Source organism: Gigantopelta aegis, chromosome 4, assembly GCF_016097555.1.
Source record: "Gigantopelta aegis isolate Gae_Host chromosome 4, Gae_host_genome, whole genome shotgun sequence".
NCBI classification, from domain to species: domain Eukaryota; kingdom Metazoa; phylum Mollusca; class Gastropoda; order Neomphalida; family Peltospiridae; genus Gigantopelta; species Gigantopelta aegis.
The window spans coordinates 44,603,815-44,619,210 of NC_054702.1; the positions used below are offsets into that span (position 1 = coordinate 44,603,815).

The 15,396-nt window shown below is 41.1% G+C and overlaps 1 long non-coding RNA gene across 1 annotated transcript; it reads right to left on the reverse strand.

Moving 5' to 3' along the window:
* Window positions 1-919: 919 nt before the first annotated feature.
* LOC121372075 lies at window positions 920-14,671 on the reverse strand. Its single transcript, XR_005957883.1, has 3 exons — window positions 14,450-14,671; window positions 9,517-9,579; window positions 920-1,200 (listed from the first exon to the last, which is right to left on the reverse strand). It is a non-coding gene; the product is annotated as an uncharacterized LOC121372075 (long non-coding RNA).
* Between the last annotated feature and the right edge of the window lie 725 nt (window positions 14,672-15,396).

The following is a 15,396-nucleotide window of genomic DNA, read 5'->3' on the forward strand; positions in this document are numbered from 1 at the left end:
CATCCTCTGAAAAAAAACACCCCACAAAAAACACAAAAATCCCCCACAAAAAACCCGTTAGCTATGGCTCCGGTAGCAGACATTTGATTCTCTGTCAAAGTATGCTTTTTATCTGTAGTTCTTGTAAAAGGTTAGCATGCAAACAAGACACTGTGTTTTAATGAAGACATCATGATGAATTGTCGACGGAGGCACACTTGATACTCGGTAGCATGAGATAAGAATTTGTGAGTGACCTACGGTAAAGAAAACATTGTTTTCGTGTATTGTTTCTTGTAAACGGAAGACATATGATTTAAATCTCAGTCCTCTTGTAAACGAAATACATGTGATCAAAATTTCAGTTCGTAAAGTTGTGTTTGTTTGAATAGCACCACTGTGTCGTATATAGTACAGACACAAGGCACTGCATTAACAATCGGTTGCCCATGAAACAAAAACGTTTTTATCTTATTCAAATGATGTTCAAAGAAAGAAATGTTTTAGTTAACGACGCACTCAACACATTTTATTTACGGTTATATGGCGTCAGACATATGTTTACGGACCACACACTCTTTTTTTTAGAGGAAACCCGCTGTCGCCACATAGGCTACTCTTTTACGACAGGCAGCAAGGGATCTTTTATTTGCGCTTCCCACAGGCAGGATAGCACAAACCATGGCCTTTGATGAACCAGTTATGGATCACTGGTCGGTGCAAGTGGTTTACACCTACCCATTGAGCCTTGCGGAACACTCACTCAGGGTTTGGAGTCGGTATCTGGATTAAAAATCCCATGCCTCGACTGGGATCCGAACCCAGTACCTACCAGCCTGTAGATCGGTGGCCTAACCACGACGCCACCGAGGCCGGTTAAATGATGTTCAAATTCAAAACAAACATTTTTGGGGAAGGTTTTGATGGGTCGATGATTGTCGTACCATACATCTTAACTTTCGTTCTAATCCCACTTTTGTATATGGCATATTATTATATTTAAAAAAAAAAAAAGTTTTGCAATTGATAATAGATCGTCCAGGGTTTTTATATACATGTATGTATGTATACGTGACGTGAAAGTTCTTCGATTTCTGTTTTCTGCTCCTTGTGCTGTTCACGAGCAAATTCCTTTTCGCCAAATCTACGCTATGAAGACTAATATTGTTTTGTTTTTAGACATTGTATCAAAGCCAGGAACTTGTTGGCTGTTGCGAGAGTCTGTAAAATAGAGTTTTAATGGCTCGGTGAGGAGGTGTACAACTTTTTTTGTTTAACGAAACCACTAGAGCACATTGATTTATTATGAATCGTCGGCTACTGGATGTCAAACATTTGGTAATTTTGACGTACCGTATAGTCTTAGAAAGAAAACCCGCTGTATTTTTTTTCCATTAGTAGCCATGGATCTTTTATGTATCATCCCATAGACAGAATAGCACATACCACGGCCTTTGATATACCAGTCGTGGTGCACTGGCTGGAACGAGAAATAGCCTGAAGAGCCAACCGACGGGGATCGATCCCACACCGACCGCGCATCAAGCGAGCGCTGTACCACTGGGTCACACAAACATACGCCTGACTTCTAGGATTTCACCGGCCTCGGTGGCGTCGTGGCAGGCCATCGGTCTACAGGCTGGTAGGTACTGGGTTCGGATCCCAGTCGAGGCATGGGATTTTTTAATCCGGACACCGACTCCAAACCCTGAATGAGTGCTCCGCAAGGCTCAATGGGTAGGTGTAAACCACTTGCACCGACCAGTGATCCATAACTGGTTCAACAAAGGCCTTGGTTTGTGCTATCCTGCCTGTGGGAAGCGCAAATAAAAGATCCCTTGCTGCTAATCGGAAGAGTAGCCCATGTAGTGGCGACAGCGGGTTTCCTCTCAAAATCTGTGTGGTCCTTAACCATATGTCTGACGCCATATAACCGTAAATAAAATGTGTTGAGTGCGTCGTTAAATAAAACATTTCTTTCTTTCTTTCTAGGATTTCAGTATTTCTCGCACCTGAAGCGAGCACTTAACCGACTGAGCTAAATGGAATGCACTGAAACTGAGTACAGCCACACTTACCGTCAACATTGAAAACCAATACATAAAAACCATTTGTTCATAAACGTTCTAGCGTTGGCAGACTGATTCTTGTAACATTTTGCCGATTTATTTATTTTAGATATAGTACGTTAGATCATTGGTAACCAGGGCATCACAACTAGTCAAAGGCTGTCGTATGTGCTTTCCTGTCTGTGGGAAAGTGCATATAAAATATCCCTTGCTGCGTTAGGAAAAACTGTAGCGGGTTTTCTCTGATGACTACGTGTCAGAATTACCAAATGTTTGACATCCAATAATCGATGATTAATTAATCAATATGCTCTAGTGGTGTCGTTAAACAAAACAAACTTTAGATCACTGGTAAAACACAAGTCTAATGAAAGGATCACTGTCCCTCTGTAATATATATTTTTTCACTTCTGCCTATGCTCCACGACTGGAGTATGAAATTCTTTGGCATGCGCTATCCTGTGTGGAAAAGTGTATAATATCTTGTTCCTGATGGAAAACCGGCGCTGGATTTCGTCTGTTATTCTCTCGAACATATGTTGCAATTGCGCCATTAATTATCAATGTGCCGAGGTGTACTTGTCAAGCGGTTTCCTTGTTAATGTATTATTCGCCTGGTGCACGATCGACCTAGGATCGATTGCCGCCGGTAGGCCCATTGGGCTATTTCTTGATCCAGTCCGTGGTATGTACTATCCTGTCTGTGGGATGGTGCATATAAAGGATCCCTTGCTGCTAATCGAAAAGAGTAGCTCATGAAGTGGCGACAGCGGGTTTCCTCTCTCAATGTATGTGTGGTCCTGAACCATATGTCCGACGCCATATAACCGTAAATAAAATGTGTTGAGTGCGTCGTTAAATAAATGTAAATGTAATTTCCTTACTTGTTATTGTATTACTGTTTTACCGGCCTCGGTGGCGTCGTCGTTAGGTCATCGATCTACAGGCTGGTAGGTACTGGGTTCGGATCCCAGTCTAGGCATGGGATTTTTAATCCAGATACCGACTCCAAACCCTGACTGAGTGCTCCGCAAGGCTCAGTGGGTAGGTGTAAACCACTTGCACCGACCAGTGATCAATAACTGGTTAAACAAAGGCCATGGTTTGTGCTATCCTGCCTGTGGGAAGCGCAAATAAAAGATCCCTTGCTGCCTGTCGTAAAAGAGTAGCCTATGTGGCGACAGCGGGTTTCTTCTAAAAACAGTGTCAGAATGATCATATGTTTGACGATCAATAGCCGATGATAAGATAAAAAAATCAATGTGCTCTAGTGGCGTCGTTAATAAAACAAACTTTACTTTCACTCAGTGTTTCTGTCTAGTACAAACTAGCTGGCATCTTCAATGAAACACGAATGTGCCTGAGGCAGAACTGACTGCTGTATATTTATAAAAATGTTTGTCGGTGCAGTAATCTTGGCGGAGGAATTTAGGAGAAGGTGAAAGTGAATGAAGGCATGCACAAAGCAACCCACGAAACGCATTCCTAGGTTGGGGCGACCAGGATATAGTCAATATTTGAACATTCTTTTGATCAAGCCTCATGCCAGTTAGTTCATACACAATTTTCTTGTTCTCTTTATCAATATACAATATGTTTCATAAACCCGCCATTATAAATACATCGGGTTCTTATTTATTTATGACTAAAGTATGAATGGTGCAACCTCAAGGTCCATTCACACGTTGCGACTTGCTGGAATGTTTTGTAATGTAGGATCAAACTGCGGTGTCAGAACACGAAAATCGTAATATAATGATGGTAGATTAGGCAGAGGGCAAGTTATTTGTAAGCTACATTTTCCCGTTAGCAGCAAGGAATCTTTTATACGCCCTTTCCCACAGACAGGAAAGCACATACCACGGTCTTTGGCCAGTTGTGGTACATCCCGCCCCTTTAACTGTAGGGACACCTTTAGAAGATCATTTTGTTTTGTGTGAGGAAACACGTTACGGCAGTCAGCACGTGAGAGAGAACATAATGAATGGTCGTCGATGCTCTGTTCTGGCGGTGAGGATATTTCATCCTTTGAGGTCTTAGCCATAATGACACCACTGTTACCCAGCACGTAGAAATGAGGTTTCTTAGAAGAGCCAGTCTACAACATAGCTTTCTTACGGGAATAGCGCTGGTTCTTCGTAATAATAGTGATATCTTGGAGAGAGAGAGAAAAAGAGAGAGAGAGAGAGAGAGAGAGAGAGAGAGAGAGAGAGAGAGAGGAGAGAGAGAGGCACACACACAGAGAGAGAGAGAGAGAGAGAGAGAGAGAGAGAGAGAGAGGCACACACACACACACAGAGAGAGAGAGAGAGAGAGAGAGAGAGAGAGAGAGAGAGAGAGAGAGAGAGAGAGAGAGAGATGACTCCTGAGGACGGAGACGACGACACTAGTAAATACTGGGTCAGTCTGGGGACACAAATCTTGACCGATATCTCCAGAAGCCAGCAGACGTTTACTTTTCCTGATTGACATAATTCCTGTCAATGCCAGCAATGGCGGCCAACACGTAGAACACGGCTGGTGTGTTTACCGAGGATATGCACTCTGTCAGTAAGTCTACGTTTTAAACAAATGAGCCAGTTTTCCCGTGCTCGTGACATTTGATTAAAGATTATCGCAGTGAATCCTGCCTTACTTGCTGAATGGGTCAGTGTGGGTCACTAGTCCTGGACATTGTGCTAATCTGTGGCAGAGAATGTCGGAGAGGAGGGTGGCAGGGAACATAATAATCATCAGTAATACTGGTAACTGGAGGCCTGTCTTGTATATTGGAGTCAGAGGCTTTGGCCTCAGATTACAGTTATTTTCCCATTTGGTTGTCCGGAAATTTGTCCGCGCAAGTAGTCTGCTGTTTGACTGTGATTATTTCATGGCAGACAGCTATGAAGTGGCAACTATTTGACTGAAGGGAGAGCATGTAGTTTGTAAACATGTGTAACTTGTTGACATTGAAGACTTGTTTGTGGTAATTCTGGCCCATGCAAAAGTAATGCTTTTTGTATAAAATAGGTGTACTCCGGCCTGGTTTAGAGGGTGTGTTTGTTTAAACCAATATCCTGTGAGAAAGAGCTGGACAACAGGGTTTGTCCTTTTCAGGTATGTTTCCCCCAGGCAGGCAAAGGTACATACAAAAATCCACGGACCTGCTGATATTAATAAACATGTTATAGCTACTAAGGCTATATAGCATGGGCGTACATAGGATTTTGAAAAGGGGGGTTCCAATACATAGGATTTTGAAAAGGGGGGTTCCAAAATAGATTGCAGAGATATTGGGCATATATTTCTATGTTGAGTAAATATAATAATGTCAGATATCAATGTCAGACATATTAAATTATTAAAAAAGCGATTTCAGGGTGGGTTCGGTCGAACCCATCGAAACCCCCCCCCCCCCCCCCCCCCCCCCCCCCCCATGTACGCCCATGTATAGAATCATATAGCGTAATTAATTGTGGTCTGTGGCCCTTTAGTTTGAATCATCACGGTCGTAACTGGCGGGGTACAGTGGGCAGGAAATTATCAATGGCTACACTTTCTATTTCAAAAGTGCCATTTTGTTTATCTTGCTGGGAAAGACTGTGCCCCGATTGTTGTTGGTTTTTTACGACCGTCTATCAATTATTTTAGGCTAGATACGGATCCGATCACAGATCTTTTAAATCCACGTTTCTACCATTTTAACAGTGCTCGTCGAACCACCTCAGTGGATCCATTCAATTGATTGGCTTTTTTTTCTCGTTCTAACTAGTGCACCATACATGGTCAAAGGCCGTGGTATGTGCATTCCTGTCTGTGGAAAAGTGCACATAAAAAATCCGTTGCTGCATTAGGAAACATGTAGCTGGTTTTTACTGATGACTACGAGTCACAATTACCAAAGGTTTGACATCCAATAGCAGATGATCAATTAATCAATGTGCTCTACCGGTGTCGTTAAACAAAACGAACATACAAACTACCATTTTAACACTGACGTGGCAAGAGGGGCGGTTATATTGTATACAGAATATATTCTTCAGTTGTTAGCAGTTTGTTAAGGGATGGGCCAAGACCCCTTTGGTCTCCTCCCTTTCCGGCTTTGAGTGACGTCACTAGTATCGGTGTGTATGAATGCGCAGAACCAATGGGCGTGTCTAGGATCACAGAATCAACACGTGCGTGATGTCAGCACCATAAGTTAATGAAACATACAACAAATCAGCACCACTATTAAAACAATCAATACGACTCGCTGATTACTGTTTGTACATTGATCAGCTGTAAAGTTCAAAGTAAATAAAGAATTGATTACATCGTGTTTTATCAAATAAAACGGGCAAAGTAAATATTGGGTTTGCCTGTATTATCAATAAACAATAGTCCGCGCCTTGACATACTGTAAATTTAGTCCTGTAGTCATACCAGTGAGTGTCAACAAATAATGAATTAATTAATGAATAAATGGGTGGATGGATGGATAAATGAATCAATGAATGGATGAATGAATGCTTAACAACACACAGGTAGTTGTTCAATGAAACAGGGTGCCGTAGTAATTTATTAATGCGACAGACGTTGGATTATCTTAGTTTTTCTTTCACATTATATAGCTTTTACATCATGATCATTGACAGGGAACATGGTCTAGCTCAGTCGGTAAAAATTATTTCCTGAGTGCCTGGATTGTAGGATTGAAATTCACCGGCAGACCCATTTGGTACTCAACGACTGGTGTATTAAAGGTCGTAGTATATGACTTCCTGTCTGTGAAATACATGTTGTACATTAGTATATACATTTTTAATCCTCACCCCTCCCCCCAAAAAAAATCCCAACAAACCAAAATAAAACAAACAACAACAACAAATAAACAAAAAAACAAAACAAATAAAAGAAAATAATAATTTAGAAAACAAAAACACCTCTAAGGTCTGAACGGAAGACTCAGAGCTGAATTTTTTGTAGCTTTTAAATCTCTTCTCCCACCCCCCCCCCCCCCCCCCCCCCCCTCTCCTCCAGAAAGAATGTTAACTATGGTCTTGAGAGGGTGCACAGATTGAAGATAACTTCCTTTTGCGGCTATAAATTGCCATGTTGTTTTGAATATTTTCTATAATTGTTTGATTTCAAACAAATGACTCTTAACATGTATATTGCGGCTAACGTATTTCCGTACTCTAAATCTAGCTGAGGTTTTTATCGCTGTGACGAAATCGCAACTAGACGTTAATATGTTGGTGTTGGGACATAAAAACCGGAATTCAGCTCTAAGGAAGAGAGCTCTCGGCTGTGGTGATGTAGGTCTTAGACTTCGCCTTCGATGGACTCCAGACGACAGATACAACAAAGTTCACAGTATATTTTCACCGTGGAAAGGTATAAACGTATGACACGAGCCCCCCCCCCCCCCCCCCGTAGCTGTCCTGACACCTTTTCATATGCGTAGTGATTCGTTTGCAACAAGGCTCAATGGGTAGGTGTAAAACCACTTGCACCGACCAGTGATCCATAACTGGTTCAACAAAGGCCATGATTTGTGCTATCCTGCCTGTGGGAAGCGCAAATAAAATATCCCTTGCTGCCTGTCGTAAAAGAGTAGCCTATGTGGCGACAGCGGGTTTCCTCTAAAAAAAACAGTGTCAGAATGACCATATGTTTGACGTCCAATAGCCGATGATAAGATAAATAATCAATGTGCTCTAGCGGTGTCGTTAAATAAAACAAACTTTACTTTTCGTTTGCAACAAATCCCTATTTAGCTTTTGGCAATAATGCTAATATTAATAAATGTTATTATCCAGATTCAGGCATTTTTGTTGAATTGGGGCAAAAATTAGCCTGTCCCTGTACAAACATGGGAGCCCGTTCACTTGCTGTTTTTTAGTAGGTGTTTTTGTTCTGCCAGAGCCGGTTTATCATAGTAGCACATGTAGCACGTGCTACGGGTGACGTGCTTCAGGAGGCCCCGCGGTGATATGTATATTTATTTTCCCCAGGTCATTTTCCCCCTCTCCCTGAGGGGGTTAGAACATATATATCTTGGGAAGGGGACACCGCTGTTATTCGTGTTACAGGCCCCGCGGATCTTTAAACCGGCTTGGGGTGGAGGGGGGTGGAGGTCTGCATGTGAAGAATGAAGCACGATTTCACTCTCACAACAGGTCAGAATGAACTAATTGCATCTAGCCACGTTCACAAAGCGGCGAAACCACTGGACATTGTGGACTCTTTAAATTAGACCTGTTTGTCAAGTCAATAAGTCGGGCAGTGGACACGAACCCTGCCTTTCAGACACTTCCGTCTGTTGTTCGAGTGTTGCGCACGCGTGTAATTATGTGTAAAGATTTCATTTGGCGTGAGTGTGAAACCCTTCTATCAATATTGCCCTGCGTGTCGCCGACAGCTTTTTCAGCTTTTTCAGCTGTTATATGCTTTAATTGGGTGTTTTCAAATCACACCTTTTTACCGAACATGCTGATCATGAGTCCTTTTTTTCCCCCAGTTAGACAAAGTATGTTTGCTTGGTGCTGGTTTTCCATCTCTCTTTTACAGGGTGGGGGTGAGGACGCGGTATGTCGCGGTGTGGTACAGTGCTTACTTGAGGTGCGATGAGTTGTAAGTTCGATTTATCCAGGTAGACTCGTATTTCCTTTTGCAACGACTACTCCACGACTGACATATGTATAACAATACAATGACGTGACATGACTGCGCTGCCTGCTTGATGCGTGTTTGGTCGGAGATCGATTCCCGTCGGTGGGATCATTGGGCTATTTCTCGTTCCAGCCAGTGCACCACGACTGGTATATCAAAGGCCGTGGTATATGCTATCCTGTCTATGGGATGGTGCATATAAAAGATCCGATGCTGCTAATCGAAAAGAGTAGCCCATGAAATGGCGACAGCGGGTTTCCACTCAATATCTGTGTGGTCCTTAACCATATGTCTGACGCCATATAACCGTAAATAAAATGTGTTGAGTGCGTCGTTAAATAAAACATTTCCTTCCTTTCCTTTCTGTGGAAGGTGGCGGGACGTAGCCCAGTGGTAAAGTGCTCGCTTGATGTGCAGTCGGTGTGAGATCGTTCCCCGTCGGTGGGCCCAATGGGCTATTTCTGTCTGTGTGATGGTGCATATAAAAGACCCCTTGCTGCTAATGGAAAACTGTAGCGGGTTCCCTCTCTAAGACTATATGTCAAATTTACCAGATGTATGGCATCCAATAGCCGATGATTAATAAATAAATGTGCTCTAGTGCTCTAGTGGTGTCGTTTTCTGTGGGAGAGTGTATACTACTTACTGTAGAATAGCACCAAGATAACAATGTGAATACATTATCAAACATATGCTTTCTATTACAACTGGGGTAGGGTTGGATAAGGTAAACATAATTTTTCATCTCAGTTCTAGAGGAACATACACTTCTGTATGGAAATAACGAGAATCTACACAACTGAAGAACATTGGAACACAGTGTTTAACTCACGATTCAACAATACAACATGCCTCTTCATCTTGCTTCTTATAACGAGGGGAGCCCGTTTACCTCCTTATAACAGAAATAAGGAGAAGAACAAAATTAGAAATGATGAGAAAAAATTGAAATAATATAATCTTTTTAAACAGTGGCGGATCCAGAAAATCCATTGGGGGAGGGGGGGGGGGAGGCAGTGTCATGAGGTGGAATGCCAGGGAAACTTTGTGGGAGGTTTGGAGGGGATCGTAAAAAAATTAAAATTAATATATAATAAAATTATAACTATCGAAAAATTTAGGGGGGGGGGGCGGGCCCCTCACCCTCAGATCCGCCTCTGCTAAACTTAGGCCTCTTCATTTAGGTAACAAAATGGCAACATTCGGCTTTGCGGTATATTCGGATTATTTGACTAGCAGTCAGCATTTTAGCTTTTTCATTCGATTATAATCATGCTTAATTCTTAACCATAAACAGTGCTTAACTTTTAACACACACACACACACACCCCCCCCCCCCCCCCCCGATCTTTCACGCTATACTTGTGGATCCTCCAGTAACATTAGCATGCAATATTTGCAAGAAAGCTAAAAGATGTTGGTTTTTGTGTGCATCATTCCACTGCGTCCTATTTGTGGGTTAGGATGTATACATTATACAAGCCGTGGTCGTCTGCTTCAACACGGAACATTATTCGACGTGGGCCACGCCGTGTGTTCCGCGCAACAGTGTCAACATTTGACTGCACAAAACTATCTCTACCAGTGTACATAAAGGGTGGACGCTTTTATAAATGTTTATGCATCCTGAATGAAAAGCGATGTTTGTAGACACACATTACAATGGCCTTGTGATATTATATTTACCCGATGCAACACAAACTGCAGGTGGCGGGGTCGGCGTTGCATTAACGTGGGAACCGCTGCACTCGGTTTTGGGTCGGCTTATCTTTAACACGGGACAGTTCTACCTGCATTGGCGGATGTGGCATTTAACCGAAAGACCTGAACGCATACTATTATAATGGGTAAGGACTAAGGTTATACATTAAAAATGAATGGCCACATCTTCACGTAACCCAACCCAACACTAGTATGCAGGCCCATAGATAAGGTTGCTTGGTACCAAAGCAGATAGTTTCGTGTCAAAGTTTGAGGTGTGCCGTCAAATATTTCCGGAGTAAAAGCAGCTGTGGGTGTGATTGGTAGTAATATGTGACATGGATTACTTGTGCAAATACTATTATCCATTGACAATAAATAAATACACTTGTATTTGTTATACAGTTGTTATGCAGTCTATCACCCTAATTGGAACAGAACACAGCTCACAAAACAGTCTTCTTACACACCCATTGGTGAGAACACCATGTGTTATTTTTGATAACATATAGTTGTTTACATGCGTACGAGTGTTAACAAGTTCAAGACATGCGACTGGCTTCTCCTAGGTGATGACCAGGTCACCAATGCCATCCGTCTAATAAAAAACAGCACGGTGGAAATCGATTACACTGTGACGTATAGTTAACCTGGCAATCATGTATCTGTGACGCGTAAGGCAGCTTACACGTGCAAAGGGTTGTAAATATCTTTTAGCAGATAAAGATGTTAAAATTTGCTTAAAACCTGGGTTTTTTTAGGATATGTAAGAAATAGAATAATACATTCGTGTCCGTTAGATACCATTTATCTCACAACTCGTTGTCTAAAAACGTTTCAAACTCGCTTTCGCTCGTTAGATACATTTTAAAACAACTCGTTGTGAGGTAAATGGTATCTAACGGCCACTCATGTATTATTCTCTATGTAGCACTACTATCGTCATATACATGTATGCAGAGACGTATGTAAGATTTTTCTAGGGAACCAATGCTTAAAAAATGGCACCTGTTCACCTACGGTATTTAAAAGTACATCAACATGTAGTATCTATATTATGGTTAAATGTTCCATAGAACTATCAAGCTGACCATTGTAAACAATGTTACATGTTAAAAACCAATAAATGCATTATATTAATTTGCTAAACACTGGATTTTTCTGGTCATTTCGAATTTTGGAGGGGGGGGGGGGGGGGGTTGTACCTCCAACACCTTCATCTTGGTTCCACGCTTGCAATCCTTCGGGAGCAAAAGTTTGTTTTGTTTAACGACACCACTAAAGCATATTGATATATTAATCATCGGCTATTAGATGTCAACCATTATGTAATTTTGACAAAACCCGCTACATTTTGTTTCCTTCGGAGTGAAGCGGATAACTTTGTCATGCTCATATACCACTACGGTTTCGAGCATGTCCGTCCCGGATCCCGTCTCTGGATAGCCAGAAAGAAAGAAAGAAATGTTTTATTTAACGACGCACTCAACACATTGTATTTACGGTTGTATGGCGTCAGACATATGGTTATGGACCACACAGATATTGAGAGAGGAAACCCGCTGTCGCCACTTCATGGGCTACTCTTTTCGATTAGCAGCAAGGGATCTTTTATATGCACCATCCAACAGACAGGATAGTACATACCACGGCCTTTAATATACCAGTCGTGGTGCACTGGCTGGAACGAGAAATAGCCCAATGGACCCACCGACGGGGATCGATCCCACACCGACCGCGCATCGAGCGAGCGCTGTACCACTGGGCTACGTCTCACCCCCAGGATAGCCAGAGACCGGATCCTGGGACAGAGTTTCCTTCGGCAGCAGTTCTTACGGTTAAATTGATACACGAAACTGAATGGACACAATTAATGAAGTGAACTGAATTAACCTACCGTACATTTCTTGTAGTCTTTATTAATATACATTTGCGTAGCCAGGGTGGGGTGGGGTGGGGTGGAGTGGTGGGTATGGGACCATGTCCCCAAATTGCACCTCTTCCCCGCCCCAACATCTTTTATGTGTCTGGTTGTCCCATAATATGACACATTGACAGTATGGGTGTCTCCTCTCAATGTGGGTGCCCTCCCACACCCCACACTCCCAGTATAATATTGACTACACCAATGCCTACACACCCCACTTCCCACTGGATCGGTCCTGATAAAAAAAACAAAAAAACCCACACACTAACATACACACACACACAATTAAAGGAATTATCCTGAGTTTAATACATTGTAAGCAGGCGCGGATGCAGGCGGTTGACACCCCCCCCCCCCCCCCCCCCACCCCCTCCTATTTTTGGTCAATCTGATATTAACAATATATAATACAGAATACACAAACATGCACACTTACCCCGTGCACCACTCAAGGACCTTTAAATTCTAGTTTCAAAAACAATAACGGGTTTTGGACACCCTCTACCAAAAAATTCCCGTATCCGCGCCTGGTAAGATGTAACGATATATTAAATATATACTCTTCAAAAAAAGTAGGGGAACCTGAAATATTAATGTTAATATCAACTATTAGACTGAACATACGTGTTGATCACAGACAGAACGTTCAGGTCTGTTTATCAACACACGGAAACACATTCCATTTTGCACATAGGGCCTACATCACGCAGTTGCCTCATACACGTGCGTGGGGTGTCATTGTCGATTTTGACAATTTCCAGGAAGGTCCATTAATTACTGTGGAACATTATTTCTGTCAATCTTTTTCATTCTGTTGATCATACAGTTGTTATTGTTTTGTTTTTAATCATTTTTATTGTTTGAATTTGCGATTTACTGATAAAAAAACGTCAACTTTCAAATTTCATTTCTGACCCCGATCGTCCTTCAAGATCTTTGGTGGTCATAAGACCTACTGTAATACTGAACTACCAGTTGTAATGATTGCCCAATTAATTCACTATTATCATATAACCATTCCCCACAGCTAATATACCTTAGAATTTTGGCAATTGTAAATTCTTATTAGAGTTCCCCTACTTTTTAAAAAAAATTATATTTTATTGTTTAGAATATCAGGGTCTGTATATTTAATGTGTTTGTAATCCTTCTATATTAGAAAAGAGAGGGAAATTTCACTTATAGTCCGTCCCATCCAAGATGACACTTGAGAGTGTGCATTTCTATTAATATATATGTGTACAAGTGTACAAAATATATAGCAAATTTACCATTTCACAAAATATGAACAATAAACAAAATCAAGGTGTGTGTGTGTGTGTGTGTGTGTGTGTGTGTATGTGTGTGTGTGTGTGTGTGTGTGTGTGTGTGTGTGTGTGTGTGTGTGTGTGTGTGTAATAATTTCAGTTTTATTTGACGTAAGAAGAAAAGTGTTTCGGAAATTATTTATATATATTTTACTATTTTTGTGTCCAATTTAGAAAATAATCGGCTCAGAAATAAATAACTTGTAGTAAATTCCATAGCATAACAAAAGGCGTTCATTGTGGGGCGGACTATAATAGGCCTACACACAGTAGGATGACCAGACACGTTTAATAAACGGCCACTGATCATTTATTTACAACAAATATATTTAATATGTAATTACTGTCGTTACCACTGGCGTAGCCTGGGGCCCTATTTTCGAAGCCATCTTAGCGCTACAAAATCGTAAAACCCGTCGTAGGTTGTGACGTCACTACAGCGCACGCCATAGTGACGTCATAGCTTACGATGATTTCACGATTTCGTAGGCTAAGATAGCTTCGAAAATATGGGCCCAGGATTTTAGATCGGGAAGGAGGGGCAATCTACTATGGGGGGGGGGGGGGGGCAACCCACTATATATGTATGCATGTATATATAATTGTAAAACATGAATACAGTTAAAAAAAAAAAAAAATTGATTTGGAGGGGCAATAACTTTAAATAAACAAACATACAAACAAACAAATATGAAATTTTAAAAATATTGTGAGACTGTGAGCTCAGGGCACCCCAACCCTGACACTGCCATTTTATATCCTGGGGACAATAAAATATTAAAAAAGCAAAACAAAAACAAACCAAACAAACAAACACTCAAAACACTTACCTCTATTGGTATATCCATTCAACATATGCAGGAAATATTGAAATAGAAGAGCACAGTAGACCTGTAGCTGTCGTCTTTAGGTAGTACTAGATCCATGCACTGATATGTTACATTTATACACGTTTGAAAGAAATATGCTTATAAATGTCAAACAACGATCGTTACGCACATTTTTGAAGTTAGACGAATGTACGTAGTATCGCTTTCGCAGCAATAAGCATATTAAAACTAAAAGCATTGTTGACGTCACGTCAAAGGAAGTGTATGTTGACGTATTCATGGTAACATTTTCGGCAATTTTCGTAACTTAACGGAAAATGTCGAAATACAATTGAAATGCTGGATCCACGCCTGACGGGTAACAAATTTAATATGGGGCTATGTACAGTAATAATCCATTGTCCGTAACCGGCAGGATTGATAATGCAAAAAAAATATAAAGTACATAATATATGTACATACAAAATATTCATTTTGCAAAATTTCACATTAATTTTATAAATGCAAAGTACAAAAATCAAATCATTTACACATTTCAAAACGGAAATTCAATATACATGTAGATATACAATAGAACAATCAATCTGCAAGCAAACAAATAGCCTCCAATTATTAAAAAATAATTGGGTATTGTATTTTCCACTTTTTAATAGAATGTCCAATTAATTATTGTGTCTTCAGGCTGACAGGTAATACATGTATTATTTTCTCTTTTACACACAACTGCTTGCTCTTAGTAACAGGAGATCTAGGAAGGGCGATATTAACAATGATGTCAGTGTCTGTGAGTGCAGCAAAAAAAAATTAAAATTAAGAATGAATGAATGCTAACAAAAAAAAGAAGAAAAATCAACAAGATCCTGCGACGCAAGCATCTCAAGCGAGCACTCAATCCTCAACCGACTGAGTTAATCCCGCCCCCCCCCCCCCCCCCCCCCCCACACACA